Raw genomic sequence first — 7068 nt, forward strand, 5'->3', positions numbered from 1 at the left:
AGGAGTATCTAACTTGGGACTTTTCTGCTTCAAACTATTCTATGTTTATTTAATGTTTTACTGGTCTGTGCAGAGCTCTGTAAGGACCCCGGGAACACCTGTATTCTCACTTACCACTGCTGTGAGCACAGGGGAGATGAGAGAAGTGAGAGGCGCTTCACTCTGAGTCTTCTCCCACGCTCTTTCTCTCCGCCCCTCTCTACGTTTAGGGACAAGGGGGGCTGATGGCTAGAGGGACAGCACAGAAACAGATCTGAGTCAAGAAGAAACTCTCTGAGAACAATAGCTTTCAGTTCATATGCATGTATATGGATAATCTCCTAGAGTCACTGTCTTCATCTTAGAATCTTCTTTGTTTGTGTTTAAGTTTTTATTTTAATTCCCATTAAAATGTTATATTCGTTTCAGATGTACTGATACTTAGAGTCTTATACTATGTTCTAGACAGAGAGTGTCTACCACTGAGGGAGGGTCAGGATTGCAGAAAGTCCTCCTGAGGTACAAGCACAGGGAGTGAAGGAATTTTAGGGTAGGACATGAGAACTAGAACCGAATTTGTAGGCCCTCGATCTCAAGCTCTGTTCATCAGTTCTGAAGAGAACATTTAAAGGGATTGTAAATACTAGTCATTTTCCCTGAAAATGTCGTGCATCTATCAAAAGAAGTAACTGAAAAATGCACTAAAATATTGGTTACTTGCAACATACAGTGAAAGTATGCGTGATATCATTAAAAATATTACTCAATTGTATTCAAAATATTTCTGTAGTACATAGTGTTCTTTAAACATTCTTTTAACTACAGTTTTAAAGAAATCAATTTACATGTCCACTTCTCAACATCTTTCAAAATGCGCATGCTTCACACTCTGCACCAGTGACTCTCTGACTCCTTCTCTTACTACCTCCGTTTCCTCCCCTGAGCCACACTGCCTCTCTGCTTATTTCTCCAACATGCCACACATACTCATGACTTAGGGTCTTGGCTTAGCTGTTCGGTCCATTTGGAACTCTCTTCCTAGGAAGCCTCTCCTTTAAGTAGCTATTCAAGCATCACACACTCAGTAAGGTTTACCACTTGGTGTAAAAGTGCGGCCATCTTCCCTCCAACACCACCTTCTTGACCCACTGTCATATGCTGCTCTACCTTTTTTTCCCCTTTTTCCATTTCACTCATCATTTACTTTTCTACCTTATAAATATCTCATCCATTGGGTCTGTGTTTCTTTTTTCATCTGTGTTTTATCTCCTCCAGCTAAGTGGAAGCTCCATGTGGAAGGGGTCTTTTTGTCTCTTATTCACTGAGGTGTCCCAGTTTTCCAGAATTCATGGTGCAGTGTAGGCGCCTGTGATCAAAAAAGATTTACTGATTCAATGAGTGAGTGACTGAGTGACTCTCTCATTTATTCTGAATCTTACTCAAAATATTGGGATGTGTTAAGAAGGGAAATGATTTTCAATGAGAAACAAATCCTTTGCAGTTCAAGTTGTTTCAATTCTTTACTTTTGATAAAACCAAAGAACAATTAAAAAGAGATTTACAAAAACAAGCTAAAGAATGCACAGGAACATAAAAATTTTCCAGATTATTTTAGACTGAACAGGAGCAGAAATATTTAAGACCTCTGGCAAAGGAAAGAACATAGAAGGAAGCTATGGAGGACACTGGTAACCTGCTCACCAAATCCATTTCCCTTAAGGACACAGCTTGTTACTGAGACATTATCACTGAGCCCAGCCAGCTGAATGTTGGAGAAACTGATGTGCATTGCTTCCAGAACTAGTCCTTTAAAAACTCCTCCCTTGTGATTCTCTCTATGCCCATTGTCCTTCCCATGATGCAGACCAGCATGGTAGCCCACAAAGTCACCTGTTGAACATGGCGGCACTGCAAGATGAAGGAAGCCTGGATCCTGGAATCAGGGCTTGGAGGGTTTCATGCCATTGTGATGACCCATTTGGATTTCACATCACATGAAGTGTGCTTCTCTTGCTTTAAATTACCGAGAATGTTCAGTTCAAGTGTTATGATAGCTAGTACTACCTTGAGTAATATAGGAACGTTCCTACTATGTTAAAAAGGAAAAATTTTCTTTCAGGGACGAATATGCTAGCATAGTATAACATGAAGAATCCAGACAGAAGTCCGAGAATCCAGAAGATATAAAAGATGCTCTTTCTTGCAATGCAAGATCACACACAGTGAAGATTTCAACTAATGTTTCTCATAGGCTTCCTCTCATCTTTAGAACTCGGCTGACATTTTTGTGATCATAGAGAGAACAGCCGGATTATCTGAAAAACTTACTTCAGAAAGAAATGAGACAGGAAATTCGTGGTTGAAATGTGGAGGTCTTCATTGTACCACCATGGGACTATTTTTTAAAAGGAGCTATGATTTTTTTTTTTTTAATTCCTTCTTGAATTAGATTTGGCTTTCAGCAGACAATTGCTTACCTAAGCTCAGTCTCTAGCATTTAAGGTTCTAATCATTTTATAAATCTAGTACACAAAGAAGCCCTCAATAATAATTTATTTTTCAGTTACAACAAGTTTTAACAATACAAGTGACTAACAAATCTTCAGTTTAGTTAAAGTCTGTTAGACTCCAAAAACATTACCTTTATAAATCTGGTTCATCTGGAGCTTCAGAAGAGTTTTAAATGTATGAATCTTTTTCTAAAAAGTCACCAATAAAAATATCCTAGAACAGAAACATCAGTGAAACACAATTATTTATTTATTCATTTTAAAGATTTTATTTATTTGACAGAGAGATAGAGAGCACAAGTAGGCAGAGTGGCAGGCAGAGGTAGAGGGAGAAGCAGGCTCTCTACTAAGCAGGGAACCTGATGTGGGACTTGGTCCCAGGACTCTGGGATCATGACTTGAGCCAAAGGCAGCTGCTTAACCAACTGAGCCACCCAAGTGCCTCTGTAATTTATTGATTGTATTTATGTAATTTATGTAATTACCATATTTACTTACACTTGCTGGTGTACAACTAGGAAATGGTCAGGAAGCTTATATATATTATCACCTGCTTGTGAGGAGGTTAAGATGATATTCTTAACTGACACTTCCACCTGGAGAATATCCTTGCCACCTAAAACAACAATATTCTCTTCAGAAAACTAAGGATGAATATTTTAAATATTGGCATGCAAGGCTTTGACACAGATCTGTCATTTTCCCATATTATATATCCACATATTTGTTTTCTTTTTTATCATGTGAAAGGATAACTAATTCCATAAAGAAGTAATGGTTTACATCGGCAAAAGCAAAAGTGAAAGAGAATGGCTCTGAATCTACAAGAATATCTGCTTACAATGTCCCTCTTCCCTTCTAATCACTGTCACAAATTCAGATACTCCCACCTTTATAATCTCCCCTCTTTCCCTTCTTTACACATAATCACTCCTTCTTCTGTATTCCCTGAGAGGTTAGTTTGTACATCTATTTTAACATTAGATTACTAAATTATAATTATTTACTTAAATTTCTGACTTGTCTAACTAAATATGTGGAAATTAAACAGCACACTGCTGAACAATCAGTAAGTCAAAGAAAAAATCAAAAGGGAATAAAAAAAATTTCAAAGCAAATAAGAATGGAAACACTACACATCAAAACCTATGAGATGCTACAAAAGCAGTTCCAAGAAGGAGGTTTATAGAGATAAAATCATATAGTAAGAAAATAGAACAGGGGCGCCTGGGTGGCTCAGTGGGTTAAAGCCTCTGCCTTCGGCTCAGGTCATGATCCCAGGGTCCTGGGATCGAGTCCCACATCAGGTTCTCTGCTCAGCGGGGAGCCTGCTTCCCCCTCTCTCTCTTCCGGCCTCTCTGCCTACTTGTGATCTCTGTCTGTCAAATAAATAAATAAAATCTTTAAAGGAAAAATAAAATAGAATAATCTCAAATAAACAATCTAACTTAATACCTCAAAGAATTAGAAAAAGAGCAAAATAGGCCCAAAGTTAACAGAATAAGGGAAATAACAAAGATCGGAACAGAAATAAATGAAATAGACACTAGAAAGACAATAGAAAAGATCAACAAAACTATAAGAGCTAGCTTTTCAAAAAGATAAACAAAATAGACCAGCTTTTAGCTAGCCTAAGAAAAATTAAAGAAGATTCATAACTAAAATAAAAAATGAAAGAGAAGACATTGCAACTGATACCAGAGATATTCAAAGGGTCATAACAGACTAATATAAACAGCTGTGCTCCAACATTTGGATAACCTAGAAGAATTGGCCAAGATGGAATCATGAAGAAATAGAAAATATGAACAGATCAATAGTGAGTAAGGAGTTTGAATCATTAATCCAAAACCACACAAAAGCAGAAAACCCAGGAGCATATGATTTCACTGCTAAATTCACCCAAATATTTAAAGAGCAATTAGTGCCAATCCTTCTCAAACTCTTCTAAAAAATTGAAGAGGAACAAACATTCACAAACTCATTCTATGAGGCCAGCATTACTCTGATACCAAAACCAGATAAGGACACTACAAGAAAAGAAAGCAAACCAATATCCCTGATGAAGAGATAGAAGAAAAACTCATCAAAATATTAGCAAAAAGCATTCAAAAATACATTGAAAAGATACACAAAGAGAGATTTATCCCTGGGAGGCAAGAATAGTTCAATATATGCAAATCAATAAATGTCACACACCTCATTAATAAATGAAGATAATCATATGAACATCTCAATAGAAGCAGAAAAAGCATTTGACACAATACAACATCCTCTTGGAATAAAAGCCCTCAACAAAATGGGAATAGAAGGAACATACCTTAACATAACAACAGCCATACTTGATGAGCCCACAACTAACACCACAGTCAGTGGTGAAAAGTAGAAAGGTTTTCTTCTAGGGTCGGGAATAAGAGAAGTGTGCCCATTCTCCTTACTCTTATTCAACATAGTCCTGGGAGTCCTGGCTAGGCAAATCGAGCAAGAAAAAGAAAAGTATCTAAAGAAAAAAATAAGTCAAATTTATCTTTACAGATGATATGTTTTTATATACAAAAAATCTAAAGACTCCACCAGAAATCTATAAGTTCTAATTGACCCATTCAATAAAGCTGAAGGATACAAAACCAACATACTGAAGCCAGTTGCATTTTTATACACTAATAACAGAGTATTCTGAAAAGGGCTAAAGAAAACGATCTCATTCACAATAGCATTAAAAACAATATAATACTTAGAGCCAAATATAACCAAGAAAATGAAAGATCTGTAAACTGAAAACTGTAAGACTTTGATGAAAAAAAGCAAAGGTGACACAACAAATGGAAAGATATCCTATATTCATGGATAGAAAGAATATTGTTAAAATATTAAGCCATCTATACATTCAGTGCAATCCCTATCAAAATTACTATATCATTTTTCATAAAACTAAAAAGAATACTATTAAAATTTGTAGAAACTCACCAAAGACTCTGAATAGCCAAAGCAACCCTGAGAAAGAACAAAGCTGGAGGCATCATCAAACTTCCTGATTTTAACTTATACCACAAACATACAGTGTGCTCACTTGGTCAGCAAAAAGTATGCTTAAATTGGAATGACATGGAGAGAATTAGCATGGTCCTTGCACAAGCACGACACACAAATTCATTAAGTGTCCTGTACTATAAAGCTGTCATAATGAAAACAGCATGGTACTAGCATAAAAGTTGACACAAAGACCAGTAGAACGGAATCTAGAGCAAACCCTCTCTTATGTGACCAACTAATATTTGACATGAAAGCCGAGAATATACAAGGAAAGGATCAATGGTTCTGAGAAAACGAATTAACTTCATTCAGAAACATGAAATTGGACCCCACCCTTGACATCTGACCACCCCAAATCTCTAATCGAATTCCTTCTCCTCCACCATCCCGCCTGTGATATCTCATTACCCTGGCCTGCCCGTGGCAAGAATCTGTTGAGTCCTTTTAGCCAGAATCTTCCCTTATCCCTGATGTTTCTTCTACGTAATTTTCTATATCCACTGACCCCAACCTACTTCTTGGGTATAAATCTCCATTTGTCCATGGTGTATTCAGAATTGAGCCCAGTTTTGAACTAGGTCTCTTTTCTCCTATTGCAATAGCTCCTGAATAAAATCCACTTTTACCACTTAAACTACTGTCCAGCCCTGATTTTCTTTAGTGGTAGATTAAAAGTAAATAGATAGAGGGTGCCTGCGTGGCTCAGTCAGTTAAGCATCTGCCATTGGCTCAGATCATGATCTCGGGGTCCTATTGAGTCCCATGTCTGGATCCCTGTTCAGTGGGAGAGTCTGCCTCTCCCTCTCCTGCTGCTGCTCTCTCACTCTGTCAAAATAAACAAACAAATAAATAAATAAATAAATGAAATCTTTTTTAAAAAAAGGTAAAAAGATAGAAAATGTCATACTATGCAAATGCTAACCAAAAGGTAGTGAGGATATCTGTGTTAATATCAATTAACAGTGACTTCAGAGCAAGGAAAATGCTGAGAATTAAAAAATGATGAACAGGTCAATCCATCCATAATACACAACAGTTTAAAATGTGTCTTCATCTAAAAATGGAACTTCAAAATATATAAAGCAAAATCAGCTTGTACTGAAAAGAAAAACAGAAATATCCACAATGACGGTTGCTGACTTTAATGCTTCTTTCTTGGTAATTGATACAAAAGGTAAACAGACAGCAAGGACATAGAATATATTTTAAACTTCGATACCAACAAAATCAAAAACTTCTGTTCTGCAAAGACATTAAGAGAATGAAAAGCAATAGCCTGAGAGACAACCATTGCAAATCCCACACCTCACCAAACATTTGCATCCAAAAGATATAAATAGCTTTCAAATATCAGTAATAAGAAAAAAAAAAAAAACAAGTTTTTAAAATGGGCAAATGATTTGACAGATAGTTCACAAAAGGCATATGAATGTCAAACAAGTACATGGAAAGATGCTTCACATCATTTGTCACAGGATTAAGCACAATAAGAGTGGCAGTGCATCCTCAAAATGAAATAATGTTCAGTTGGCTACACTCTTGAAGT

General features: G+C 36.6%; 1 non-coding gene across 1 annotated transcript; it reads left to right on the plus strand.

Annotated features, from left to right (window-relative positions):
• Positions 1 to 5557: 5557 nt before the first annotated feature.
• Positions 5558 to 5661, plus strand: LOC132006647 (U6 spliceosomal RNA). The gene has a single exon (XR_009401173.1). It is a non-coding gene; the product is annotated as a U6 spliceosomal RNA (small nuclear RNA).
• Positions 5662 to 7068: the final 1407 nt, after the last annotated feature.

This window comes from Mustela nigripes, chromosome 18 (genome assembly GCF_022355385.1).
Source record: "Mustela nigripes isolate SB6536 chromosome 18, MUSNIG.SB6536, whole genome shotgun sequence".
NCBI lineage: Eukaryota > Metazoa > Chordata > Mammalia > Carnivora > Mustelidae > Mustela > Mustela nigripes.